This window comes from Emys orbicularis, chromosome 8 (genome assembly GCF_028017835.1).
Source record: "Emys orbicularis isolate rEmyOrb1 chromosome 8, rEmyOrb1.hap1, whole genome shotgun sequence".
In the NCBI taxonomy this organism is placed as follows: domain Eukaryota; kingdom Metazoa; phylum Chordata; order Testudines; family Emydidae; genus Emys; species Emys orbicularis.
This window is the reverse complement of record NC_088690.1, coordinates 49338220-49353693: the sequence shown is the minus strand read 5'-3', so window position 1 is coordinate 49353693 and position 15474 is coordinate 49338220. Positions and strand designations below refer to the sequence as shown.

Below are 15474 nucleotides of genomic sequence, written 5' to 3'. Positions count from 1 at the left end.
AACTCTCCTACTGGAGATGCAGATGCTATCATCAGTAATTCTTTTGCCAGTATTGCTTATAGTGGTTCCTCTAATGATAGGAGTTATACCAGGAAAAGGTCTTTTTTGTCGGTCTAACTGTGTCTGCCCTAAGGCTTTTGCTAGCATAGCTATGTTGGTTAGCAGTGTAACTTGTCAGCAAAACTTTGAACTGTGGACCTGGAATGTTGCCTCATAGCCAATTTTCTGTTTGGATTTAATTTAGTGATGGTAGAGTTCGTTGACCTCTGCAGTACTTGTCTAAGCTTTTTCCTCCATCTAGCCTGGTGAGATTGATGACCATATGTACCAAATGACTTGATTTATCTTTTAATGTGGATTGCTATATGTACAGATGAGAAAGCAGAGACCCTCAACCAGACTTTTATTTCATGTTTGTCTTAAATTGTCTGCTTATATGGAAGTTGGTTGAACATTCTCAAACAAATGCTGTTTTGATCTGCTTTATAAGTAGGATAGATGCTACAAAACTAACATAAAAGCCTCATTAAGACTTTTGCCATTGGTATACCTATATACTTCTGATGAATAGAAAGCCCTAAACGTTCTTCTAAATCTGTGCACCTATGCCTACTGTGCACTCCTAATTTGAACATAAAATAATGCCTAGAATGTAAATGTTTCGAAACTAATTGGTGGTTCTTTGAACTTTTCCCTTTGTCTAATAAAAACTGTTTTGCCGTTGTCCTCCTCCAGTCTGAAAACACTGGCATCCAGTTCATCTTTTAATATTTAATTTTAAGTAATGAATCCATTTGGTGCCAAAAGTCTGCCTTTTAGATTAATTCAAAATGCACTGATGTGTAGAATTAAGGGGGGGGGAAATGTGTCTGCTTGAATCAAAGGCCTTGTGTTAGAGTGGTGCTTGTTAGGCTAGCTCCAGTGAAGGGTCTAGCAGCACTAGGTTACTAAACACAGATTTTCAGGGTGTAATGCCTGTTTCAAATCGTCATGTTGTGACTTGGCAAACAGGTTGCCTGCTTGTTGTCCTGTGGGGAAAAAAACAGAAAGTTTCTATTATGTTGTTCAAAGCTTTAGCTAAACTAGGCTCAATTAAAATTAAAAAAAAATCTTAAAGTGCAATTAGTCAGGAAAGTGACTTTAGAAATAGCTTTACATGGCTTCATATCAAAGTTCTGCATCCAAAAGTTTTCCCCCCCCGATAACCCCACCTTACAAATTCAACACAGGATCTATAGTTTTAAGATACTTTGAACTGAAATCTTGAATACAAGTTGCTAAATTGGATTCCTTTGTTTTTTCCCCCCCTACAAGCTCTTCCATTGAAGAAAAAAGTTTCACAGTTTAAAAAAAAGACTAATAATGAAACTAAAAGTGGTTCTTTACTTAATATCATCTAGAACCTTTTGGAATAATAATAATAATAATAATAATAATCCAGTTTCTTAAAATGTTATGGGACTACACATAAGATCTTTATAGTGCCATGAGAAGCAATAAAATCTCCTCTGCCATTTTAGAATTACTCCATCTAAGAATCAAGTTCTGTGTTACTTTTAGAATCTTATTTTCCACCAGACTTTTCATTAGTTTTAAAGCTGAATCTGAGAGTTGTGGTGGAATCTTGGCTTTGTGTTATGGACGTGGAGGAAATAATTGTTACTTAAGTGGTGCAGAAATATTACTATATGCATCTCTCTCCAAGCTTGATTTCACTTAAGTGAGTGGCATGGTTTGAAGGAGATTGTATAGTCAGACAACCACCAACCTGTCCATGGTATCAAGTTTGTGACTTCTTTTGAGTTTCACACTTCCTTTTCAGTCCTGTTTCTTCTATTTTTCACACAGTACTGGAAGAAATCAGACTGTCAGGGAATTGAAACATATTCTGCACATTTAAAAAAAAAAGTAATGCAGTAATTTGCTCCCAACTAGTTGAATGAAAAAAATAATAAATAAATAATAAATAAATAATAATACTTGGTCAATCCTCACTTTTGGGAAAAATGCTGAAATCTGATGTAAAGCATTCTGCGGCAAGGTAGATGCTTCTCTTAATGCTCTTCACTCATAGCATCCTTGATTTATTTCTATTCTGGCTTCTACATCAATTGTTTTTGGAATGGAGGAGATCACTGACTACCTTGGGGAAGATTGTTCCTCCAGTTGATTCTCTGAGCACAACTGGATGTTGAACACTGTTGTGACTACATGATCTAACCTTGATTTATCAAGTGCTAAATTGGTGAGTTGGGCACATTCCTCATGGTTTTGTTCTTCAATCCTTGATTTGTGTGGTGCAGATGCATCCAAATACAATTTCCTCAGTTCCTTCTCTTCAGTGATTCTCAAACTTTTTTGTTCTGTGAACCACTTTGTGATACCAGCACTTCCTTTTTCTATCCCCCGTGGTATTAGTTCCCAGCAATTTTCATCTCACAGACAACTGTAAAGGACTTGACAGATCTCTGGTTGTTTCTGGGCCATAATGTGGAACCCAGCTATCTGTAGTAATCTGCCCACCTCTGACATTTTAAAAATGCAGCTTAAAATCCTACCTTTTCTGTGCAGCTTGTGATCCATACACAGTTGTCCAGTTTTCTCGTAGGCTTCTTACTACTATGAACTTTGAGTTTCTCTTAGTTTGTGTCTTCCCACCTGCTCTCATCTTCCTGTTGTAACTGCTTTGCATTGATTTATATGAAACTCTCAAAACTATCGAGTCTGAATATATTGAAACTGCTCTCTGGATTGTAACTGATATTTGAGAGACTCTGGATGCTTGGATTTTTCTACAAATAAACAAAACTACATTTTTATTGCTGCATTGTAAGTGGTGTTGGAAGCTCAATTAGAATTCAAAATTTGTAACAAAATAGATTGTGAATAGTGGGCTTTTTTGAAGTAATGTCAGCTAAAATCTGTGCTGCTGGCTGTTCTTTGCTGTAGTAGGGAAGTTGGCAAGAACTGACTTTCTGTAATGAATTTTTATTGCTAAACCATGAAGTTCATTATTTCTGTTGGTGAATTGATTACAGTAACAGAACTTCTTCAGGAGTGATCCTTTCTCTGACCTGCCACATCTCCCCCATTTTCCTGGGATGGTTAAAATAGGTGAATCAATAAACTACTGGTATTAACATTATGATATTTAGTTACCCAGCAGTTTATACTGTAAACTGGACAGCACCTTCATTGTGTCTTAGAAACACATGACCTTCCATCCTACCTATGGGTTTCACTGCAAACCATAATGTCATGTACTGGTATTATTATTATTATTATTATTATTATTATTTTCATTTTCATTTTCATTTTAAAATGGGAAATGCTCACTGTCAAGGTAATTTAGGGTAGGGTCAGTGGAAACATGAATATGGAAGATGATCATATTGGTAGTCCTACTCCTATCTCATGTATACAGTGTTGGATGATAGCTGGCATTTGTTCTCTCAGTGAATGCTGAGGAAGAATTTCCCACATTTTTAACCTTGTACTATTAAGAGTACAAACATATTTGTTTAAAATGGACACAAAATATACCTGATGCTTTTTTATTCTGACCTTGTTAAAGGAAGGATGCTCAGCTGAAAGCCAAGCTAGTGCCATCTAGTGAAAACCTAAACAATAGCTTGACCTTTACGTTGCATTAGACATAATGAAACTGAATTCTGGACTAATAGTATTGCTGTAACTAGAAAACATGAAGCCCTTAGCTGTCATCACAGCTTGACATGGTTGTAAAGGTCAGCACAAAAGAGCTGTCCAATGACTCATCTTGGAATATTGGAGTAATGAGAAGTTGCTTGTGATTTGCATGTACAATAAAGTTGGCTTTTGCTTTTCCCTTGGTGAGGACGTGCTCTGTATTGACCACATGTACATACAAAGAACAGTTACTTCTCCAGGACAAAGTCAGTGTTACCTAAGTTTTTACCTATAGCTGACTTCCGTGCCACTTTATTTTTCTTCTCCTGTGTCCTGGTTTTTCTCCTTCCCTTCACATAAGTGTATTGGTAAATTGTATAATCCTGTATCAAATAATAATCTTCTCTTTCAAATGTAGCAGTCCCATTAACTGGAGTGGCAAGGGTCTAAACTGGGTCTCTTTATCAGTGCTACCATCTGAGACAGGGTGGGCAAACCTTTTGGCCCAAGGGCCACATCTTGGTATGAAAATTTTATGGTGGGCCATGAATGCTCACGAAATTAGGGTTGGGGTGCAGGAGGGGGTGCGGACTCTGGCTGGGGGTGTGGGCTCTGGGATGGGGCCAGAAATGAGGAGTTCAGGGTGCGGGAGGGGGCTCTGGGCTGGTGGTGGGGGAGGGGAAAGGCTCCGGCTGGAGGTGCAGGCTCTGGGATGAGGCTGGGGGTGAAGGATTTGGGGTGTATGAGGGTGCTCCAGGCTGTGACCAAGGGGTTCAGCGGGTAGGAGTGCGATCAGGGCTGGGGTAGGGGGTTGTGGCATGGGGGCGGTGAGGCTGCAGAGCCCCAGTCCCCAACAGGAGCTCGAGGGCTGGTTTAAACCAGATGGAGGGTCGGATGTTGCCCCTGGGCCGTAGTTTGACCACCCCTGATCTGAGACATGGTTTTCAATTTTTCTATAGGCAGATTAGACCTGCATGTTTATTTTCATAGTGGATGTAACAAATTGTATTTTTTGCCTTTCCCAGATTTTAGGGAGCTGTGGCTTAATACTTCCGTTTTCCTTTGGAAATCACAGCCTGTGAAGCATAGATAATCTGTTTGTTATTTTGACTGCTGGTGTTGGAGGCTGTCACTGAAGGTCATATTCAGCTACAGCCATTGTTAACACTCCTCTCCCTTGGGAACCTCTGCCAGAAGGCATGGATTTGTCCACAACATATTTGTCTACATGTCCTTGATGTGAGACACTTGGTCAGCTTGCCCCGCTCCGGCGCTCCAGCCGGGGCGCTGGCTCAGCAGGGGGGATTGTCAGATTGTTCACACGCCAGAATATAAAAAAGGTCTCCAGCAGGTGTCTCCCAGAAGCTGCGGTATGGACACGCTCGGCTCCTACGTGCTCCAATGGCCCCCTCCGGCGCTCCAGTGGGAGCTGTTGGGGTGGTGCCTGCAGATGGGGTGGTGCCTGTGGATGGGGCAATGTGCTGAGCCACCTGGCCGCGCTTCCGTGTAGGAGCCAGAGAAGGGACAAGCCACTGCTTCCGGGAGACGCTTGAGGTAAGCACCACTCGAAGCCTGCACCCCTGAGCCTCTCCCCATTCTCCAACCCCCTGTACCAGCCCTGATCCACCTGTTGCTCTCCAAACCCCATCGATCCCAGCCTGGAGCACCCTCCTGCACCCCAAACCTCTTATCCCCAGCCCCACCCCATAGCTTGCACCCCCAATCAGAGCCCTCACCCTCTCCCGCACACCAACCCCAATTTTGTGAGCATTCATGGCCTGCTATACAATTTCTTTTCCCCGATGTGGCCCTCAGGCCAAAAAGTTTGCCCACCCCTGATTTATAGAAAAATGTTACAATGTATTACTTTTTGTGAATTGATTGTTCACACGCCAGAATATAAAAATGGTCTGCTATAGTTTTCTGGTCAGTTTTCTCTTCTGAGTTATATAGAAGCAGTTAGTTTAGGTTTACATTTGAAAGGTAACATTGTCCAGTAGATAGGCAAATGTACAATCCCCAGCTTCACCCAGTGCCCTGTCCTGTAACCTTGAGCAAGACCCTATTTGCCCTCCTACTCTTTGTCTGACTTTTCTATTTAGACTGTACACTCTTCGGGGCAGGGCCTGTCTTATACATTTTTGTGCTAGGCATTTCATCCAAGTCAGAAGTAGTGCCAAAAGAACTTCGTACCTTTTCTATTCTCCGCTTTGGAGTTAAGTCATCTGGTGCATAAAACTATATATAAAGAAATTTAAATGAAGAAAAAGAATTTTCACTAGGCTATGTTTTCATTTTTAAAAAGATACCCAAAACCTATACTATGGGCCTGACCTATATAACCGTGCACTTTTAAATACCATTCAGCCACCTCAATGATTGTTTTTTCCTGTTTCTCTGGTTAAACTTGACTAACGCAGGACAAAAAATGCTACAGTTACAAAACAGCTTACCATTATTCCACACTAGGTAATTTACAGAACACAGTTCACCACACACAAGAGACATTGGACTGAGGTTATACTTGTACAGAGAATAATGACCAGTTTGTTATGTAAAAATCGCAAGCCAACTGTGCTTAATTTCAGTGAGAAGACAGCAAAACATCTATTGTTTAATGGCCCATTCTTTCAGTCTCCCTCCCCATCGTCGCAACCCATTCTATAATATAAAAATCTTGTGTAACCCACATGCAAATAGTTTTGTAAGTGGCTATTCCTTTTCTAGTGTTAAACACTAACTTCAGTGGCAGATTTAGAGTTAGTCAGGGCCTGTGTGCAGCTTCATTTTCAGAGGCCCCCCCTCGGGACCCAGCCAAGACTCGGGGGCAGGTTGTCAGATATTTGTCCTGTATTTTGAAGGGCCCCCTGTCATTGGGGGCCCCGTGCCACCGCACGTTTGTTTCATGGTAAATCTGCTCCTGACTAACTTTAAAAGAAATCCGAGGAAGATGCTACAATTTACCCATTTATTTGAAACAGGTAAAAATAATACTATACCAAACATTTTTACACCACTACAGTCCTAAATCCTACTGATGGCAATACTTCAATTCAGACATGCATTTAATCTCCGTTTTGGTACCGAGATACATTGTGTTCTCTTATCAGGGTAGCCGTGTTAGTCTGTATCTACAATAACAACAAGGAGTCTGGTGGCACCTTAAAGACTAACAGATTTATTTGGGCATAAGCTTTCGTGGGTAAAAACCTCACTTCTTCGGATGCACGCATCCGAAGAAGTGAGGTTTTTACCCACGAAAGCTTATGCCCAAATAAATCTGTTAGTCTTTAAGGTGCCACCAGACTCCTTGTTGTTATTGTGTTCTCTTATTTCCTCTGAATACTTCCTTTTAATTAATTGACCAGCATCTCATGATTTACTCATATAGGTGTACCTCAGTTATCCAAATCTTCCATGTAAAGTCTCTGTGTGCACATAATGTTGCACCTCTTCCCCAACCTCAATGACCCCCTCACATGCCAGCCTTAGGGAATCCAGTAGCTCCTCTCTTGACCTTCTTTAGCCCATCACATAATAATCCATGGGGGAGACATTGCGATGCCCTACTTATTGGATCTTCAGATAACCTTTGTTAACTGGATTTTGTATAATTGAGATTCTACTATATGACAAAGTTGGGGATTTTTTATTTTTTATTTTATTTATTTATTTTGGAGGGAGGGGCAACAAAATCCTTTGATTATTTAAATCTTAACTTAGTCAAGTCTCAGTTCTTGAACATCAAATTGAAACTGATCTAAAAATGCTTCCGAATGTCGTGGAGTTTAGCCAATATTCAGATTCTTCCTGAATAACTGTCAGACGTGTGGTTTACCTACCAGTGCATGTTTATACTAAAGTAATTCTCCCCCCCCCCCCCATATAGACTGTATAATGTACTAATTTCATTTTGAAAACGTTACCTGTGGACCAAAATCTTTATTTGGGTAACTTTAGTCCTTGACAGATAGTCAAACAAATATCACAACTGGACTTTCAAGTATCACTAACTGCCAAAAAATCTTTACAAATATGGAGGGGGGGGGGGAGAAGGAGGGATAGCTCAGTGGTTTGAGCATTGGCCTGCTAAACCCAAGGTTGTGAGTTCAATCCTTGAGGGGGCCACTTAGGAATCTGGGGCAAAAATCGGTACTTGGTCCTGCTAGTGAAGGCAGGGGGCTGGACTCGATGACCCTTTGGGGTCCCTTCCAATTCTAGGAGATAGATATATCTCCATAGGTATATCTCCATAACTTTTGCACCAACTATTTTAATCTGGAAAATTGGACGCTAGCCTGTCAGCACTGGAAAAATAATTTTTAAAAGAGATAATTTAGAAGCTTTAAAAAGAAGGCTTCCTTCCTACAAACTAGGATTTCTTAATAAGTGTAGAACATACACCTCTACCCCGATATAACGTGACCCGATATAACATGAATTCGGATATAATGTGGTAAAGCAGCGCTCTGAGGGGGCGGGGCTGCGCGCTCCAGTGGATCAAAGCAAATTTAATATAATGCGGTTTCACCTATAATGCGGTAAGATTTTTTTGGCTCCCGAGGACAGCGTTATATCGGGGTAGGGGTGTATATATTTGTCTACACTGCAGAGGTTTAAATTTTAGTTTGCTATTAGCAAAATATTCATAGATTCTAGGACTGGAAGGGACCTTGAGAGGTCATCGAGTCCAGTCCCCTGCCCGCATGGCAGGACCAAATACTGTCTAGACCATCCCTGATAGACATTTATCTAACCTACTCTTAAATATCTCCAGAGATGGAAATTCCACCACCTCCCTAGGCAATTTATTCCAGTGTTTAACCACCCTGACAGTTAGGAACTTTTTCCTAATGTCCAACCTAGACCTCCCTTGCTGCAGTTTAAGTCCATTGCTTCTTGTTCTATCCTTAGAGGCTAAGGTGAACAAGTTTTCTCCCTCCTCCTTATGACACCCTTTTAGATACCTGAAAACTGCTATCATGTCCCCTCTCAGTCTTCTCTTTTCCAAACTAAACAAACCCAATTCTTTCAGCCTTCCTTCATAGGTCATGTCATTCTTGTTGCTCTTCTCTGGACCCTCTCCAATTTCTCCACATCTTTCTTGAAATACGGTGCCCAGAGCTGGACACAATACTCCAGCTGAGGCCTAACCAGAGCAGAGTAGAGCAGAAGAATGACTTCTCGTGTCTTGCTCACAACACACCTGTTAATACATCCCAGAATCATGTTTGCTTTTTTTGCAACAGCATCACATTGTTGACTCATATTTAGCTTGTGGTCCACTATAACCCCTAGATCCCTTTCTGCCGTACTCCTTCCTAGACAGTCTCTTCCCATTCTGTATGTGTGAAACTGATTTTTCCTTCCTAAGTGGCGCACTTTGCATTTGTCTTTGTTAAACTTCATCCTGTTAAACTTCATCATTTCTCCAATTTGTCCAGATCATTTTGAATTGTGACCCTGTCCTCCAAACCAGTTGTAATCCCTCCCAGTTTGGTATAATCCGTAAAATTAATAAGCGTACTTTCTATGCCAATATCTAAGTCGTTAATGAAGATATTGAACAGAGCCGGTCCCAAAACAGACCGCTGCGGAACCCCACTTGTTATGCCTTTCCAGCAGGATTGGGAACCATTATGGAGGGTGGGGAGGGAGGAAAGCTATTGGACACCAGAGGTTGTACCGAGTGGACTCCTCAAAAGTGGGTGTGCTTGTCCTGGTTTGTTGCTCCAAAGCTCTGTAATAAAGTATCTGACTTGCTGTACCCAAACAAAAAGTGAGAACTCTGTTATTCTCCGACACAACTCTCTGAGTATGGTTATCCAGCCAGTTATGCACCCACCTTATAGTAGCCCCATCTAAATTGTATTTGTCTAGTTTATCGATAAGAATATCATGCGAGACCGTATCAATAGCCCAAACTGACTAAAACCTAGCTAGCCAACAGGACTTGTGTACAACCAGTTCAACTGAACAAGTGTCCAATGGACAAATAGGAGTGTCCAATGGACTTCGCCGTTCTCAGGTTTTATTAGAGCAGATAGCCACAGTATTGGACAGACAGTTTTACTCTTCCCTGGGACTCATCAAGCTCCTAACTTTTTTCTTCTTGAGCCAGCTTTCCAAATGTTTCCCATGACAGCCATAATGTTCTTGGTAACCAGAATAATTTTTTTAAAGTTAGATGTAACTACCTTCAGTAAATTCAAATCCTGTCATAAAGTCCTGCAGTTTTTCATTGTTCTCATAGTATTTTTAGCTTTCCCAAGACTAGGTAATCTGAAATGTGTTATGGTTCTGTGGATGTCGGATTACATGAACAAGTTTTCTTTTAGCTAGAATGCACTCAAACAGGCAATTGTGTTTTTAAGTTGTTTAATAAGGTGAAGAAGCAGCATATGTGGGTATTGTTTTTGAAGAAAGTCAGAGTTAAAAGTTGAATAATGCAGTCCACAAATTTTCATGTAGGATAGCTTTCAAATCATGTACAGATGTGGCAAGGCATTTTGTGTTGGGCTACTGTTTTGGCTTAGTGCCAGTGTACCACACACAATAGTGCTGTTTGTTTTGTTCCTCAAAAAGGGATGCATTTTATTTTGAGATGATAGTTATATGAATTTGCAGCTCACCAAAAGCACTACCCCGAAGTGGGTGTTGACAGATATGGCAATTTCCTGCATATCCTTGCAAGATCTTATTGAATTTAAGTATGTTTGGGGTCTGTTATAGTAAATGCCAAGTTTATGTACTGTTGCTGGCTGGGATTACATGTAACTTCTCTGGGGGGGGGGGAAATGATGTGAGACTTGGAAGTTCAAAGGACTATTTTGAAAATGTGACTAAATTGAGAATGGACTTTTGGGAAATAAGTGTTAAGTGGATTTCTTGGGGAGTACCTGGGGGGAGATTAATGTAAATTCCCTTACACATACACGCCTCTGGTTATGCAAAAATTCTGCCTTTTGAAACTACATCCTGGCCATGGGTCTTTGCTGATTACCTTTTCCAAGAGACTGGAGAATAAAGGCCTGAGCTGTATAAACCGCTTATCTGTCCAGCTGTAATGATTGTTCTGAATCAGACAGTTATGAACCTGTAGCCACAGGGAAAAGACATGTATGTTTGTTGGTTTGTTTTTGAAGGACTGAAACCTACTAGAGCCTTTGTTGGAATCAGGGTTGACCTCTGGTAAGCCTTTTAGCATGCACATAGGTTCTTTTATGGTTTTTAATGTTTTCTCTGTAATGCTTTCACCTTAAGAATAAGTGTGCTTGCTTACAAAGAGCTGTCTCATATATTATAATTGCAGGCAATACGCTATTCATGCCCTTTGGAAAGAAAGCAAAGCACAGATGCTGGTCTGTTTAGGCGGTTGAGCTGCTGGGAGTATCATAGTCTAGGCAGGGTACTGTGCAGCCTGGAAAATCGAAATCAGGAGGGAGAGAGGTGCAGATCTCTTCTCATGAGGTGATGGCTGGGAACCAGGGACCTTTAAGTGTGCGCCCTCGAGGGAGGATGGAGGGGCATATTGGTGCAGTTACCTTGTGTCACGGACTCACCGATCGTGCCCACTCTTGGCCCCATGCAGTCCGTGGGGGGGGTGCCCCTTTTAGTGAGACATCCCTTCTTGGGGGTCCACTCTCTCTCGGGGTCAGGCCCCTCCACCTCCTGGAGCCGCACCTCTCGGAGCCCTAGCACACCTGTTTCTCGCCGTGGGCCCCCTCAGGGAGTCCACTCGCTCTGGACCCCCCGGGCCTCCACCTCCAAAGGGGTTGATGCCACCCTGTTCTCTAGACCGGAGTGACTCTCAGCCAGCATAAAACAGGAGGATTTATTGAGAGTTGAACACAGCACAGGAAACTCTCAGGGCCTCAGGCCTGGCCTCCCTCAGCCCAGCACATCCCAGTCTCTCTGCATCCAGGTGGGCTCTGCCTGCTCCCCCTCTCCAGCCCAGAACCCCCTGCTCCCAGCTGGGCATCTGAGATCACCGGCCCCAGGCCCCGCCTCTGTCCATTGTCTTCTCTCCAGGTAAACAGGGTCGTAAACCGGGGCCTCTTCTCCTCACTTCTGTCCTCTGGCTGGAACCGGCTGGCTAGGTCACTGGGTCCTCACTCTGCAGCCCATTGTCCGCCCACTGGCCAGAACCGGCTGCGTCTCCTCAGCTGGGCCTCCGGGTCGCCAGGTCACCCGGTCGCTGGGGTATCCATCCTCCCGGCCATCGGCTGGGTCCCCAAGTCCTCTCTCCGGTCCTCTGCAAAACACACTCCCTCTCCCCTCACCTCGTTAAACCAGTAATACCCAGGGAAACTGAGTCCCACCCCCTCCTCATGCAAACCATTGAAACTCCACAGAAAACAAGAAAACCTTGAAGCTGTAGCAGGCATCATATAACTACCTAAAGTGTGTGATGTAGAATTCTTTTTTTCTCATAAAGAAAGGCACAATAGCTTTGGTTTTTCAAAGAATAGAAAAGTATACTGGGGAGGTTCTCAGAAGGTTATTTTGCGAAATTTCAGTGCTGGTTGATTATCAGATTTTACTCCGACCCCAAATAGTTATGTTGAACATCTTGTAGAAATGTTAATATATAGGGTGATGTATGTAAAACATTATTCATTTAGAATATCAGTTGAACTTGAGCTACAGAAGTTGTGTTATTTTTAATTTGTATGTAGTTCAATCACACGTATTTCATATGGCTTAACCGGTAAACCTTCTTGTCAACGTATTTTCTCCTACAAATTACCTTTTCTCCTTCAGAATATATAATAGCTCGATCTTCATATGGCAGGTTCTTGTCAGAGAGTCAAATATCTAACAGAAAAGACAGGGAAAGAAGAACTTGGATATCATGTAGTGTACTGATTCATTCTAAATTTTCTGTTCAGATACAATATGTAGCTTTTATGACTTACAGTTTCAGAAAACTCTTAGGTGTGAGCATATTTGTAGCATCTTTCTTATCCCTGCCTAACAGTCCTCACTGTGAAATGTTTAACATTTTCTATGAGAAACCCAGGAAATCAATAATTTATTTCTAAGTAGTACACATGGGCCTATTGCTTACAGTATATTAGTTGAAGTATAAATTATAATTCACATGGCAGTTTTATGAATTGCTTTAACAAATTGGAGGTAATTACCCATATTGTTGTGGTTTTTAAAATTATCTAGCAGTAGTATCAATGGGCTTCAGTCAAACCCAGCCCCAGTATGCTAGCTACTGAACCAATCTATAGGAAGACACAGAGTATGTCTATACTGTAGCTGGAAGTATAATTTCCAGCTAGGGTAGACATACCTGCGCTAGCTCTGATCCAGCTAGCATGCTAAAAATAGTAATGTAGCTGCAATGGCACGAGCAGTGGAATGGGTTTGCTGCCCTAAGTACTATCCCATATGAATCCCTATATAGTTGATGTGGCTAGCCTGTCCCACTGCTTGTGCTGCTGGGACTGCACTGCTGTTTGGCAGGTTGATCGGCGCTAGCACAGTTATGTCTACCAGAGTTGGAAATTACACTTCCAACTCTAGTGTAGACATACCCTCAGTCCCTGCCCTGAGGACTTTATAAATCTAATTCAAGACAAGATACAAGTGTAGCAAACAGTAGGAGGGAATTAGAGGGTAACAGTGTGGTGTGGATGTTGTGGTTACATAAACCAGCAATTGGCACAATGTGACGGCTCAAAATCATTTAAATGGGAAGGGAATTGTAGTGATAGAAGTGAGGGAGTCAGAAGGCTAGATTGGAGGGAGGGGTGTCTGGACAGGGGACATATATAAGAAAGTGAGGGCAAAGATTAGGAGGACAAAACTAGGTGACTTTTTGGTAAGGTGGTGATAATAGTAAATGTAGGGCAACTGCTAAGTGAGTCAGTTTTATGGTGGAGATGGTTGGACCTGTTGCTCACCCCTGGGATTGTGTGTCAAAGACTAAAAATGCCATACTAGCAAAGATATGGTTTATAACTTGAACTTGCGAAGGCTTCTGAAGCTCTGGTCTTGTGAAGAACCAGTAATGTTGAAGGGGAAGTGTGCAAAATGGAGTATCTGCTCCCAGAGGCTGTGAAGAGCCTTCTCTCTGGCTCTTATGGAGTGGTTTGTTACCATATGGATAACTGTCCTATTTTAATATCAGTAGAATAGACAAGATGGTTCTGTTTTACAAAACAGTATGTGTATCATGGGCAGAAATCAGTTACATATTGAAGTATCTCATTGTCTCATCTTATTATTACTTGAAACTCATTTGTTTCAGGATATGCTCCCCTCCCCATTTCATGCCAGGTGCCCAACTCTAAAGGCAGTGTCACTGCCAGCAGCAGTGCAGAAGTAGGGGTGGCATGATGTGGTATTGCCACTTTTACTTCTGCGCCCCAACCAGTAGTCAGCAGAAGTAAAGGTGACAATACCATACCATCCTTGCTTCTGCGCTACTCCTGGCAGAGGCGTTGCCTTTAGAGCTGGGCGCCTGGCTAGCAGCCACTGCTCTCTGGATGCCCAGCTCTAGAGGCGGCACCATAGCTAGCAGCTGCGCAGAAGTAAGGGTGGCAGTACCACAACCCCCATATAATAGCCCTGCAATCCCCCACCTGCCCACGATTGGGACCCACGCTTACAATACTTTGAAATTTCAGATTTAAATATCCGGAAGCATGACATTTACAATGTTTTAAAAATCCTATCACCATGAAATTGACCAAAATGGACCATGAATTTGGTAGCGCCCTATTCATAAGATACAAATACTCTTTAACATTCATGTAAAATGACTGGTCTTAGGGGAACTTCAGTATGGCTGACAAAGTGTTAGTGATATGTGATGTGGAGGACTTTAAACTATAAGAACATTCCTAGAAACCACTACTTACTGAGATAACTGTCAAAGTAATTTTATTATTATTTTTTAATTTTGATCCTTAATTACTAATTTTTCTTCTTTCTTTTAAACACAAGTCTCCTTCCCTGTATATTCTAGAGCAAGGAATCTGGAGCGTGCACTGCATTTCAGTTTATTTTAATCCTGCTTGCTAGTTAACGTTGGAGAGCTATTGGTCAAACAAATTGCAGCGTTAAAGAGTGTTGTCAGTCTAGTTATGTCTTAAGAAAATGAGTTGTTTAACATGTTCTGTTTCTATTTTTATTTATAAAACTCAGTGGAATACTTCTGGGCAAAATGTGCTTTATAATACACTTTGTTCCTAATAGTCTATTGCTTGTGTTCTAGTTAATTTAACTATCTGCTGATAATATATACAGTTACCTTGTAATTTAGTGTGGTGTTACATGCTGTTACAGTACAGTATATCGTAAAGACTTTCAGATCCTGAAAATCTCACTTTATGCTTTACTGCCTGGAAAAAAATTCCAAATGTGTCTAGACTTGGACAGAAAGACTTACAGAAGATCACGTGTATTAAAGCAGTAAAAATGATAGATAACAATAAATCCCAGCATATTCAGCATATTGCCTTATTTTCAGCCTGCTTAAAAGACTGGTCTTTTCCAATAATTTCTTCCAGTTCTTACATATTTCACCTTTAAAATTTAAACCTGCAAATGAGAATACTTGCACAATTAACTGACTCAATTGTGTTTACAGGCACAATACTCGAGTACCTGTAATTCAAAAGAGAACAAGTTAATAGGTGCAAATTGCATGAAAGGAAAGCCCCTTCAGAAATCTTGTCCCACTATGATTTTGGTACATAATAAGGATTTATCAAGGCCAGATTTCATATGCGTGTGCATTTGCACTGCCTAACAGAAATGCAGTCAGGCTAGTGTAAGGTCAGAAGATGCCCTAGGCTGAATTTTGGA

At 41.6% G+C, this 15474-nt stretch overlaps 1 protein-coding gene across 1 annotated transcript in view; it reads left to right on the top strand.

Moving 5' to 3' along the window:
* Positions 1-15474, top strand: part of CDC73 (cell division cycle 73) — a 194808-nt gene that overhangs the window by 53784 nt on the left and 125550 nt on the right. The gene's annotated exons all lie outside the window — the stretch shown is intronic.